Raw genomic sequence first — 13,920 nt, 5'->3', positions numbered from 1 at the left:
GAAGGCCTTACCGGACTTTAATATATATTTTGGGTTTGGGGTTATTTGGAGAGACTACGGGTCATCACAGTGCTTACCGTCCCTGTCCTATTGTTTCTTTTTTATTTTTCTTATATGTATCCATGTATTCATAACTATGTTTTTACTTATACCTATTATCTTGTAAGCAATTGACAAACCAAATAGAATAAATGAATAAATAGTTTCCTTTAGAAGAAGGGATGGGTCACGTAGCAAAAGGTAAAAAGGATTTAATTTCTAAAATGCAATTGGAATTGACCCTCTTTGCAGTACTTAGCACTGAAGCTGGAATATTTGTCTTTGCATCTTCCTACATGAAGCACAACATGAATTGAGACTCCCTGAATCCAGAAAGCTGCAGCACAAAACCTGCTCTTTTTCCAAAATGTCCCCCCATTTCTAGGCTAAAAGCAGCTAAAAACCAGCATCTCCTGGGCTCAGAAGATTAAAATTTTAAGAGCAAATGGGAGATCAGCAACAGAAAGCAGAGCCAGCCTCAATCCCAAAACTCTTCAGTCAGCGGTAATACTGTATAGCGCATTGTGTATTCCCTTCGCACCCACCCACAGATTCTGCAGCCACCGCACATCTCTAATCTTTCCTGAATTATTTGGAGGCTTTCCCATCCTTCCATACCTTCCCCCCCCCCCAAAAAAAAATCTCTTTTATTTCGGTGCTTTGAGCATCCGGGAGCCTTTCCAACGCTATTTCTGATGCATGGATGGAGGATTGGCAGTCCATAAGTGACTTTGTTATTAGTATGTACTATTATTATGGCAGATGTCAAGGCCAAATTTTGTCCTTTCCAATTGACCTACTGCTGAATAGCTTTCATAGCCTTATGCTGGGATGTGGCAGAAATCTGTCAGGAGAAAGGTTCAAGGCAATGGGGATAATATATTTAATTTCATTGGCAAGGAGAAAGAATGTCCAATGTTTTAATTGTTTTTTCTTGTTTTCTTTTTAATGTTTGGCCAAGTGTGGTTTAATTGCTGCACTTAGGAGGAGTACCTGAATGGATAGGGTGGTTGTTTTTATTTTTTTCTCAAAAGATGTCAACTCTAGTGTTTAAATATTAAGTAAACCTTTCTCCTCTGAGGACTTATTTTTGGAACAGGCGCAGGCACACAGAGGCGATTATGTAATAACATTTACTAACTATGTCATTATCACTGGTTGAACTGGTAAGTCTTTGAGCCTAAGCAGGGAGCTTGAGAAAAGCTGCAGTATCATCTCGTCTTGAAATAAGTCAGGAAGAGAGAGTCAGTACCAAGAAAATAGAGGTCATCTGGGTTAAATCATATGCCATGTGCAGAGTATGACTATGTAAAATTAAAAAAAAATGGATAAAATATAAGAAGTCATCAGAATTTGAAAAACCCTTAAAAGACCTGGATTTATACTCCCATGTCTAAACACTAAATGGGCTTAATTCTTTCTTTCTTTCTTTCTTTCTTTCTTTCTTTCTTTCTTTCTTTCTTTCTTTCTTTCTTTCTTTCTTTCTTTCTCTCTTTCTCTCTTTCTCTCTCTCTCTCTCTCTCTCTCTCTCTCTCTCTCTCTCTCTCTCTCTCTCTCCCTCCCTCTCCCCCTCCCTCCATCTTCATCTCATCCATCTTAGCTCGTTAGTTAAATTTGAATTAATTCTGAGTTCCAAAGCTTCCTTTCCTTGTCCTGGAACACATAACTCCTTCTCTGATCTGCAATCCAGTTGCTTCTTCCAAAGATAAAATCTCCTTCACTAGAAAATATATCACTTTGCTGCCTAGTCATTGTACCCTTAATTATTTCTTCTATCCTGCCAGGTTCCCTTAATATTTTTTTAGTTCATTGTTCTTATTGCCAATAGGATCTTCCCTGCCACCAGTAGAAAAATTCTCAACCTTATTTAAAAATTTAAATATATTAAAATGTCCATATCCCATTTTTTTTCAGTTCTGTAATTCAGCTGTGTTTCTCACACAGTATTCTTCTCTACCTGAATTATCCCACCCCACTATTTAATAGGCAGGAGCATATTCCTTTAGGGACTTCATAGCAAGGAGAGCACTTGCCTATAAACTAGTCACCAAGGGTCAGACAAGACTAAATGGTTCAAAGCAACAACAGTATATTCCTTAGGACTAGGCAAGTTTTAACAAGTATGTTTTAACACAACAAACTGCCTTATGGAATGAGTTATTCTTAGTGAAGAAAATGTAGACTCCTTTGCAAAGCTATAATTGTGCCAATAAAAGAAACCCAAACAAAATACCACAAGCCCTTTTTGTAGTTTGCAGTCGAGTGTCGTCTTTCTATTCTAATGTGTTTAGTTAAAACCCCATGTACAGAAGTGAATCCTAAATGTATGAAATCCCTTCCATTTGCCCCCAAATAACTCTTTGGGACACAGAAGGGATCTAATCAGCACACATTCCAAGAAAATCCCTTCTTGATCTCTTATATTTGCATTGCTTGACAAAACTAAGCATCCACAAACAATGTTTCTTCCTCGCTCTTGGCATTTCCCAAGCCTTGAATGACAATTTGGCTAAATAATACAGGGTGACTTTATTCCTTCTGCTCTCTAGCTTTGCATTTCTTTCACTGCTGCCTCCTCCAAATCCCCAATTTGGAAGAGCTTGTTTGTTTAATTTTCCTTTTGTATTTCTCTTTTCTTTGTAGGTGCTTTTTGTGGTCTTACTGGGTTGCTGATTACCGAAGATCCTGACACATTTCTGCCTTTAAAAAAAACCTGTAATTTAATTTCTGACAGATTACAATCATGCTGTGGACATCATATTTGTGTAATGGCCACCGTATGCTTTTTATGAAATAAATTCAAAATTCATATGGCTTTACTGAACAAAGGTATGTCAAACAACAGAATATATAGAATTATCTTAACAAAGCTTGTCTTTGGAATATATTCCAAATGCTGAAATTCTGTAGATGTACTGAGCACCAACAGACAGCACGAATGATCAGAAAAATAAAAGTGCAGGTTTTGGAAAGTCAGGAAGAACATGCATTTCCTTTTCATCTGACATGTTTAAAATGGCAAAAGTGTGACAGACAGCAGCACCGTTAAGAGCTTTTAGTGTGGCAACACTTTCCTGCACAATTGAGGAGGCAGGAAGTGATGCAAGATGAAACTACGTTTTTTTTCAAGTGGTGAAGAGACTCAGTGATGAAGATTTCCCCTAACTATTTTTTCTCTCTCTCTTCCTCCCAGTAAGGCTGCTTTGTGGGCACAGACCAGGGTCGGTAGGGGGATAATGGAGATGGAAGAGAACAAACCTGAATAGAATTCTGAATAAGACCATATTTTGCTACATTGATCTTTTTTTTTTCATTCCCCCCCTCTTTTTTTAAAAAAAAAAAAAGACTGACAGAATATCAACTTTTCTTGCAAATTTGAACTCCTTCCATGTATGAAGCACCCACAAAATTCCCCAAATCCAACTCTCGCTCAGCAGGGTCATGAAACAACATGTGACAAACAGTCATGCAATATCCACAGTTTTACAACTGTGAGACCATGAGACACACACTTTGTAATTTTAGGATACTTCTGCAATTGTACTTCAAACTTTTAATGTACTTTTTATTGCGATATTATACTGTTAATGTGTGCAAAGTTCAGACAGGGATTCTGTACATTTCATGTACTGTGCTTTTTTTTAGAAAAAGAAATAAGCAATCACGCCCAGTCCAACCTCTCTTCAGAAAAGCCTCTTTTGTGTTTTGCCTGTTTCCTAGTTTGTATACCATTAGATTGCATTCAAGTGTAATACATTTCATATATTTTTCTCAGCTTTAAAATGCTTTTGAGAAGTTTTCCAGGTTGGTTTTCCCCCCCCTGCAAATTAATGCATTTTCCCCAGCAACATTTCAAAAGTGAAAGTCACAACACCACAATTTGGAACTTACTATTCAGCTGTTTAGAAACATCACAACTGCTGTCCCCCTCCCCACAAAAATTGTCATAAAGCAGTCATAAGGAAAATAGTTTTTGATATAAAAAGATTTCAGGAGGTCATATAATTGAAGGAAATAATTCATTTCAACACCACCCTTGATTTTAAAATTTTAGAAGACATGTTGCTTGTCAAATTTCTGCCAGCTCCTGTCCATTTTTTAATATTATTATTATTAACATTATCTGGGAAAATCAATGATAATTCAGGTTCCTCTTCTGTTTGAGTCAGTATTTAATTCATTGATTCAGAATTGCATTAAGATTCTAGGCTGTTCAAAATGACAATTTCCCAATAGATTTCAACTGTTTTAACTGATGTAGTTTTTAATTTTTGTCAAGAGTATAATTTTATCAGCAGATAATATAGTTTTTGGCTTATGTGAAATTAGAACCAGCAAAAGTAGAGGAGAAAAATGGCCACTTAAACCCAGTTTGTCTCCCTTCTGTAGCTGCAATCAAACAGATGCCACCAATGAATTTTCAAGCAGCATATGATTTACTTGTAATCTGGTTTCTGCGGAATGGGAATTCTGGGAATTGCAGTCCCAACATATTTGAGGAACATCAGATTGGAAAAGCTTGATTTAGAAGGAGCTGGAGACTGAAACGGCAAACAAAATGTAAGTTATAAAACAAACAAATTGTTTTTTTTCCCCTTTTGGTCATATAAATCTTAACATTCGGATCATGATAAACACATTCTTGGTTGTGGGATGAAGTTGTGCAGTGCCTGATAATATTATGGTTCCTTAAAAGACAAATAGAAAGATTGGAAAAACCAAGTTGTAAAAGAGCCCAGTGCATCCAGTAATGTTTGAAATAGTCTCCAGAATTACAATTACATTTGTGATAAGGAACGAATAAAACTTTGTGAGATGTTGCTCTCAAACTTTTGGGGGCAGGGGGGTGTAAGTAGATTTTGGTCTTTCTTTCCCAGATAGGATCTCACTTAAGTGACATTGACTGATCAGTTTAATTTAGCAGTCTTTGGCCAAGTTTCCCTGCAGATAAAAGATGGATGCTTGAGTTTACCCAGTGATAAGCACTGAGGATGGCAAAGATTAAATGTCATTGAATATTTTTGTCCAAAAGTGGGGAAAAAGTAGATACCATTTTTAAAAAAAGAAGAATTCTGGTGAAGCAAAGTATTCCTGGAAATTATTCTATACCAGTATAAGTCAATATTCATATAAGTTCATACACATACACTATATATAGTCTCTCCCTCCTGCACACCCTTGCAAAGAGACAAATGCACGCACAGGACATTCCTATTCCCATGTTCTCATATCGCTCCCTTTTCTGACGATTCTTATCAAAGTGCTGAGCTTCTCCTACTCCTTCCTGCAGGGAAAAAAAAGACCTGTACAAACCAGAGGCATGCTTTTTCCAGCATGCTCAGGGATCCTATGTTCGAACCACAATAATGCCGTGTCTTTCGTGTCTCTGTCTAGCAAATAAAGCAATGAGAGTTGGGGTGTGTTTCTTTTTTTACTGGAATTCGTTCTGTAATTCAGGATGAAGACTTTTGCTCCATTTGTGGTGCTTAGAGAACAGAGTCTGCATTTGCATATCTCCAGCCCTAGTCTGGGATACCTGATATTGTCAGCTATTCATCTCCTTTGCTTTTTCATTTTAAGCCTCTTTCATAACTGCATTAGAAGATCTGGTGCTGCCTTTCTGCTGCATAGCCAACTCCACAGGAAATGTGAAGTATTCCTGCCTTCCCTCCTTTATTCCGGTCAATATGACAGCCTGGCCCAGAGTGTGTTTTTCATATTCATCCCACGTTCGCTCTGAGGAAGTGCTGTGTCACTGCCCCTTCTTCAGGGGTACAATATCCTTCCCTAGAAGCCTGGCTGAGCTTCATCTGACTTTAAAAAATACCTCTTAATACATTGTGCTGACTCGGATAAGGGATTATAGTTTCAAACTTCATATGTAACGGCAATTAAAATGTATTTTCCAAGACAGTGCCAAAGCCATTTGCATTCATCAAAAAGAAAAATAACCAATAAATATATGTGTTTATCAGTTTATTGCTGACTTCAGCAAATTTAACAGTGGCTGCAAACTTCCTGTTGTTTCATTTTAGGGGTGAGTCACCTGTGGGTTCCGTCTAAACTCATGCAGGGGGAATGAAAGTGAGAACAGCTAAAGCCGAAACAGATGGAGAAATAATATGAAGGGGGGAAGGAAATGGCAGGAAGGAAAGAAATGGGGTGTCAGAAAAGATCATTAAAGAAAAGAACCCAATTTGGGCGCTATTCTTTCTTTCTTTCTTTCTTTCTTTCTTTCTTTCTTTCTTTCTTTCTTTCTTTCTTTCTTTCTTTCTTTCTTTCTTTCTTTCTTTTTTCTTTTGCTTCCCATCTCATATATGTGACCCTGGGCAGCTCACTGTCTTTTTCCTTCTGATGTGCAGGCTCCAACAGATTGCTCCTAGAGGAATGTAGTCCTTGGCAGGAAATCAGCTCCCCACTCCTGTCCTTTCAATGCGAAATTCATTGTGACAAATAGTTGGTATTAATAAATGCATCAAACTAATCACAGTGGAAGCTGAGTTGCTGGTTGCTTCTAATCCTCGGGTTCACAAACAAGAGAGAACAGCCTCAAAATGTTCTATTGCAGAATGTCAGCCAGTCAGATGTACACCAGCAGATTCTGTTTTTCCTGGTCATTCTGCAAATGCCTAACAGTCATTTGCCCTCCTCCAGAATTTACTCCAGAACATCACTTCTTAATCTTCCTCTGCCTCCTTATTCTGCCATGCAACTCTCTATCCGGGCCCACCCCTCCCTTCCCCAGACCTGATGTCCAGTTCTGTTGCCCAGGTAGGATAAAAGTAAGCAGATTAAAATGGCCCCTAAGAATGACTGTAGGTAGAAAGAAATCAAGGTAGGATCAAATGCTCTCTGCCTACTTATTAATCTTCCGCTGAAAATTAATCGCCTACCAGCCTTCCATAACAAGGCAAATACAGGTTTTTGAACCTCCTGTGTGTCTTACAACATCTGGTTCTCCCTGCATGGGAAGCTTGCTGGATTCTCTAATTCTCCCACAGGACCCCTCCCGAGGGCTGTTTTTACCAGTCCGTTATCTGGTTTTTGACAGTTAAGTTCCAGCATTCGAGCTATGTACTTGTGAGCTTTTAATCTAAGGGGAAATCCTAAACAGCCCTCCTAAATTTGTCTCTTTGTAGCCTCCCTACTGACATTGGAATGTAGAAAAGAAACAGAAAGGGAAAGGGTGACCCCCTACCCATCTTGCAGGTCTATCCAGAAGAACACAAGATCTTGATGGTGCCATCCCCATAAAGGAGCTGGCTGTTTCCCATTTTCCTTTATGGAGTGTATGATTCTGTCAGTCGTCCAAATACAGCAATATCAATCACAATAATTTGAAACCAAGTAACAAGAACTTACGGCTAACTGAGAACACGGCAACACACCCAGTTCAGTAAGTATTTCAACATCTCTAAATATATGTTCATTGCAGTGGAAATAGACTGAAAAACTGGAAACACCCAACCGATTCTGACTACAGGAAAGATGTGGGCAGGACCCGGTTTCCTTATGCAGTTGTACTCTTGGAAGTCCCTCTTATCTAAATGGGTGTGCCAGCAATGATCATTTCCATTGCTGTGATAGAGGATTTGTAAAAGGAAAATAAATGGTAGGAGGGTAGAGGTGGTATGTCTGAACGGACAAAAGGTAATTTAATTGGAGTTTTTTACCTGCCTAGATCAACTCCCCTTTTCCACTTTCCTGCTTTGTAGCAGAGATATCCTCAGTGGTAGATTTAGAAAAGATAAGAAAAAAGCTCTCAGAAAACATTTTTCTTCCAAAAGGACAGCAGCACAATTTTGCCCACAGCTGAGATCTCGTCCTGCAAACAAATGGTTTTCCTTATCTTTGTCTACTCACTGAAACTGTCTTCTAGTATAATTGTGAGGATGCTGTCTGCCCAGCAACAGAAGGGACACAGGGCTTTAAGTCCTCAGTCAACCATGACTCCCTACAAGGCCTAAGAGCAGCCTTCCTCTGGATCTGATCTTGATAGCTGGATATGGACCCAGAGCACCTGGGCAGTCAGCCGGCATCGTTGCATACACAAGAACAGATTCTTTGAAGGAAGAGGAAATCCGTAGCTGCTTTTCATAGAGGCAAGGCATGCCTTCCGGCCCTCTCCCTCCCAATTTAAGTGGAACCGGGCACCCAGGACGATCAGTTCCAGAGATACGGCTAGTGATTTAGTCACCCTGTGGATTGGAAAAAGCACAAGATCTTCTGCCGAGCCAAGCCTTGGGAAGCCACTCATCTAATGAAGATCAAACTCCGTGTGGCCAAGCATAATGAGTAACTGGGGTTGGGGAATATTTTGATATCCATCCTGCTGGAATCAAAGCAGCTCTCAAAATCTTCTCTGACAACTTTCTTGAAATGCTTACTAACCGGATAAGACTGATTATCTCAAGGCACAGCCAACCTGGATTTTGGATATCTGGAAACAAGGGAATAAGAAAGACAACACACGCCGTACTTTCTCCCAACTTGATATCTACACAGTATTTTCATGATCCAGTGATAAGCACTCCTCATTTGTTTCCTCTTGGCACCTTTTCAAAGGCCTTTTGCCGTACTGGCTTTTTAATCTGAAGTCTCCCAGAATCGAATGACCTTCTTTTTGTAGACCAGCTTTCTTTTTAGCAGAAGGGGTTTCCTTCTGCTAAATAGATGTTTCACATCCCTCAGAATTATTGGATTTTCCACGTTCAGCAACCATTTCTTTTTCCTTGCAGCCTTTAGAAAGTTTGCCAGGATTCTACAATATCATTGGCACTTAATTGTTCAGGTTCTGCAACTTGCATTAAAAAATTAGGCTTAATTATATAGTGAAGAGCTTTGGAAATCCAGACAGGGATAGGATGACTTGTTAGAAGACTCCAGACTGTGAGAGAATTCTCTCGCCATAAACCTGATCAAATCAAATCTTGAGGTGAAGTATGGCTTGTACAGCTTGTACATTTTGAAAGTATGTGTCAGAGATGTTACATAAATCCTTGGAAGCTAAATATAACACTAAAACCAGGAAATAATAATTCTATTCCCAAATCTGCTCGACAACTTTCCTTTCCACCCAGTGTGGCCTTCTGAAGGAGATCCGTGACCGTCCTAACTTTCCCTTTTGAGATATGAAGGGTGCTTGTGAATTACATCTGCATTGTCAAGGACCCAAAAGGGGATGCCAGCACCGCCCACTTACAGGAAAGAAAGATGTGGCATAACCACATTTTAAACAGTCTGTCAAAATACTGTTGGGAGACTTAAATTTAAAAAAAAACAATCTTCTTTTTTTTTTGCAATGCAACTTTCTGATATGAAAAGTACCCAAAGGCCCAAGTGCACAAGAAGAATTGCTCCTACTTTATTCCTCTAGACATGTGGAATGGCAACTTGCAGCTCTCCTCCCTGGGAAAAATAATAAGAGATGTTGGCCAACTCTATCTGGAAGCCCCAGATTAAGGAAATATACTTAATCTCTCAATCGTCAAGCTAAACTTTTCAGGGAATAAAGCAACAAGTAGTTTTAAACATTAATATTCATTGAGTCCTAGTTGGGCAGACTGAAATAGTTAAACTATCCAACAAAAATATGAAATATGTTTTTAAAACTTCTCCCCTCTCTGAAAAAACAAGTCTTGACAATAGCAGTACAATTCTTGATGAGCTTTCACTTTGGCAGCTGCTGTGACAAACCAGCTAATTGCAGGACCAAATAAATACATCTGGAGCCACAATGGACATGAGATTCATCTCCCAGCAACAATTGCACTTTTATGAAACTGATTGAGACATTAATCTCAATTAATGGAACAGCAAGAACCAGTCAGGGGGTTGGAAACACAAAGACCAGAAAGGCATTAATCGGAGTAGATCGTTTGTTCTAAACACCCTGAATGGAAGGAAATAGGCCAAGCATAAATATGAAACTGCTCCAGACACATTCTCATAAGGGTGCTCCTGTCTCTTCAAATGGTAATGTGTGAGTCATTGTCAACCCTCTAATGTTTTTCCCCAGACGAATCTTGTAGGAGCTGCATTTTTAGACCCAAACTAGGAGGGATTCTAAGCACGGTGATATCATCCTTCCAAAATCTGTTTCGAAAACTTTGGATCAGACTAGATGGCCATTTGACTGGGCTCATTTCCCCCCATAATGTCCTGCTAGAGTCACACATTTTGCTAAGCCAGCTTGCTATTTTATCCATATTGGTTAAGTAAGACAGAATGGCCAGGGGTATACATTGTGTTCAACCACAAACTATGGTTAACAAACCACAACTGTTGGATTTATATAACAGGCTGAGATTTAATAGGTAACCACATATTGCAAACATTTGTGCAGTGTGGAATCCCAGAGGAGGGCATGACTCCTTCTTGCTTGGGCCTTGATGCTCAAAGGCACACAATTTTCAACCTTTATTATGTCTTTTTCAAGTCATCGAACCACAAATTGCCATCTCAAAACACCATATCCCACAATTTAATTATCTATTAATTTAGCAGATACCTTGCCTGCCCCAAGTTCACCGTGCGTTCATCTAGGCCGCTGGCTGTAGCTCTTGGGGACATTAAGTGGAGGACCTTCTACACGAGAAGGCAGTATTCTCTACACCAAGCTGCAGCCTCATGAGATATTGCCATCTTGTTTCAGAAAGTCTCATTCATCTTCACTATTAAGGATTATTTTTTTTAAAGTTCACTTTGTGAGAGTTAGTCCTACCATACTTAATCCCAGAAGATTTATTTTGGAGGATTCTTCACTCAGCGATCCCATCAACTGCTATCTTGCAACTGTTGTGAAAGAACATCTTTGTGCTGTGCCATTTTTAGTTCAGTCCCATTTTTAAAACAACAACAACAACAAAGCATTTCTTTTTTATGCTATGAATTCCCTGCCTCCAAGAGACTCCCCGAAGATTGAAGATTGCGTAGGAGCTGCCTTTTTAAAGCCACCTCATTAACTCCCCTCCACCCCCCAATCCTCCCCTTTGAGCTCCCAGGTCCAAGTCGTTGCTGGAAAGACAAATGCTTTCTGACGGGATGGGAATTTGCATCCAGGTTGCTAGGCAACCGGTTGTGGTACTGCAGCCTCCTGAATCGAGAACTCCCCGCCTCAACCTGAATTTCCTGGCAGGATTCCACCATCTGTGGTTAGTGGCAGGCTGTAATTTAAGAGGTAGTATGGAGCTTTTAATAGCCCAATACTAAACATGTTTATGCAAAAGAGGTCTGCTGAGCTCAACAGCCAGGGAAATAAGATGGCTTACCAAAATAGAAAATCCAGCCTTCCCAAGAACACCTGATCTGAAGTGATGCTACCTGAATGTATTATGCAAAGTCCTTGGCTTTCTTACCTGTGGTTTATTGGAAAAACTATAACACACAGGCTCACATTACATAACATAGTTATAAGTGGTTTCTCTGATTTAGGGTTGATGCAGCACATGAATGCAAACCAAGCCACATGTGCATGCATAGGCAACCATTGGGGCTGTGAACCGTAGGTGGCTAAAGTATGTGACTATTGCTATAATATGTGTAACATCCCTGTAGAGTTCAGGTAGCAGAGACCAGTGGGAGCTGCCCAGAGTGCTGATCCTTGCTGGAAAAGGCCTCTCTCCATCTGAAAGGGAAACCCCGGATTGCTCATCTTGTACTAAGCCACAGTATGATGTGTTAACGGCATAACAGAGTCGGAAGGGACCTTGGAGGTCTTCTAGTCCAATCCCCCACTGGAGCAGGAGAGCCTGTACCATTCAGGACAACCAGCTGTGCAGTCTCTTCTTCAAAGCCTCCAGTGGTGGAGCACACAACTTCTGGAGGGAAGTCACAGGGCCAAAGTTCATGGATTTATTCAGTACACCCAGGATTATCATTTTTTTAAAATTCTCCTCAGCTCGTTCCTTATTTTGTTGAGCAGCAACCCAAAACCCACTGAAACGGGAGCCACACCCATTTTTCAAGCCACAGGGCTGTGGGACTTGAGAAAAAGAGAAGTCATTCTGTGGGTCAAAGCAAATATTTCTCTAGTGCTGTGTGACCCAGACAAAGAGGCTGGACTGCATCAATTCCTTTCCCAGCAGTTTCATTGACTGTTTGTTCGCAGCTGATAAACAATGGAGAATAGGGCCCATAGAAGCTGGACACAATGAAGAATGCCACAGAGGGGTGTTGTTGTTCTTTAACCATACGGAAGCAAATTAACTTCCGCTTCTGGGGGAGGCAGACAGGAGAACTTACTCCCCAACACCTGCAAAATGTAATCAGGATGGCCCAACCAAGAAATAAAAGGGTTTTTTGCCCCTCGGAAACTATGTTTAATTTGAGCATTGGGAGAGCAATGCAAATTCTGATTCTCTGAAAGACCTTACCATTGCTATCTTTGCACCCTGAGAACTCCCTACATCCAGAGGTTGTGGTCAATATCAACTACCACTAGAGAAAAGAACAGGTGCGTTGCAGGAGTATTAGTGCTTCTCCGTCTTGGCTAGAAGCTTGAAGATGGATGGACTTCAACTCCCAGAATTCCCCAGCCCGCATAGCTGGGATTTGAAGCCCGCCCGTCTTCAAGCTTCTAGCCAAGGTTAAGAAACGCTCCCTTCGCCCAAGGTTTCCCTGAATCGATGGGGTCAGGGTCATTCATTTTGTCTTTATTCAAGGCTTTCCCCCAATCCTTCATGGCTAGATGTCCCCTCCCTTGTCCGTGGAGCTCTTCCTGCCGGCAATTCCTGCGGGAGCCCAAGCCTGGCTTAAGCCCCTGCCCAGCGGGGAAAGGAGCCGGCGGGCAGGGTCTCCCTGGAACGCCCCCCCGCCCGGCACAGCCAATGGGACGCGGCCGGCTCATAAAGGGCCCCGGCATTGTGCGTGGAATTAGCCGCGGTCCGCGCGTTCCACTCAGCCGAGCCGGGGCTCCGGAGAGAACCTGCGGCTTAGCTGGGGTTGCCCTGCTTGGATCCGACTTTCTGAAGGAAAGGGAGAAATCCGGGGACGGCAAGACGCCGGGAGAGCGCCCGAGAGTGGGAACACACCGTGGGTGGTTTGAGGAAGGTTACTTGGCGCACGCGCGTGTTCCTTAGCCCCGCTTTGGTCACGATTTCTGACTCATTCCGCATCGCTTCCCTGTCTGCTTTGATGCTCTTTAATAACCGGGGTTTCTCCCCACCCCCCAAAGCGGCTTAAGGCAGGTTCTCCAACCCAAGCAGTTTGCGCTCAGTTCTGAAAGTCGGAGGAGAACAAAAAGGTATCAGGAGAGGAACGTCTGCACTTGCAATGCCAGTTTGCTACACCTTACAGGGAAGCCGGGCATGATGCCTCCCTGCTCCATGGAATGTCTTGACCTCGGAAGGCTTTCTGGAAAAGCATCAAGATCTAACTGTGCCAACTGGCATGAGGGTCTAAGAGTGGCATGCAAGCCCGGGCGTGGTTTGTGGCTTGAGGGCACTTTTCAAACCTCTGTACCTTTCCACCTCTGTTTTTAATACTGTTTTTAGCTATGTCGCTTTCCAGGGTTTTCATTTGTAAGCTGCTGAGAGTCACTTAGGCAAGGTGGGCAGTATAGAAATTTGATGAATAGGTAAAATAAGGTAAATAAATAATGAAAAGGATCCATTCAGGCTTCAGATCTCTTGAATCGCCTGTTTCAATCCGATTCAGGACTAATAAGAGGTGATGAATCTGTGAACTCCCAAGTCTAGACTGAGCACTCTTGCAATTCAGCTGTGGCCCTTGCTTAAGTCTGCCATCTTTTTCTGGTGCACAAATTTGTCCCACCTGTTTCAATCTACTGATTTTCTTTTAAAGTCGTGTTTCAGAAAATACTGGAGTTTGATTTTTAAACGAAAAACAGGAGTTCCTGAAGCCTTTATGAGTTTAAGCCAA

This window comes from Notechis scutatus, chromosome 13, assembly GCF_049901735.1.
Source record: "Notechis scutatus isolate UNSWTSFEM ecotype Mainland chromosome 13, rNotScu1.2, whole genome shotgun sequence".
Classification (NCBI taxonomy): domain Eukaryota; kingdom Metazoa; phylum Chordata; class Lepidosauria; order Squamata; family Elapidae; genus Notechis; species Notechis scutatus.
This window is presented reverse-complemented; position numbering follows the sequence as displayed.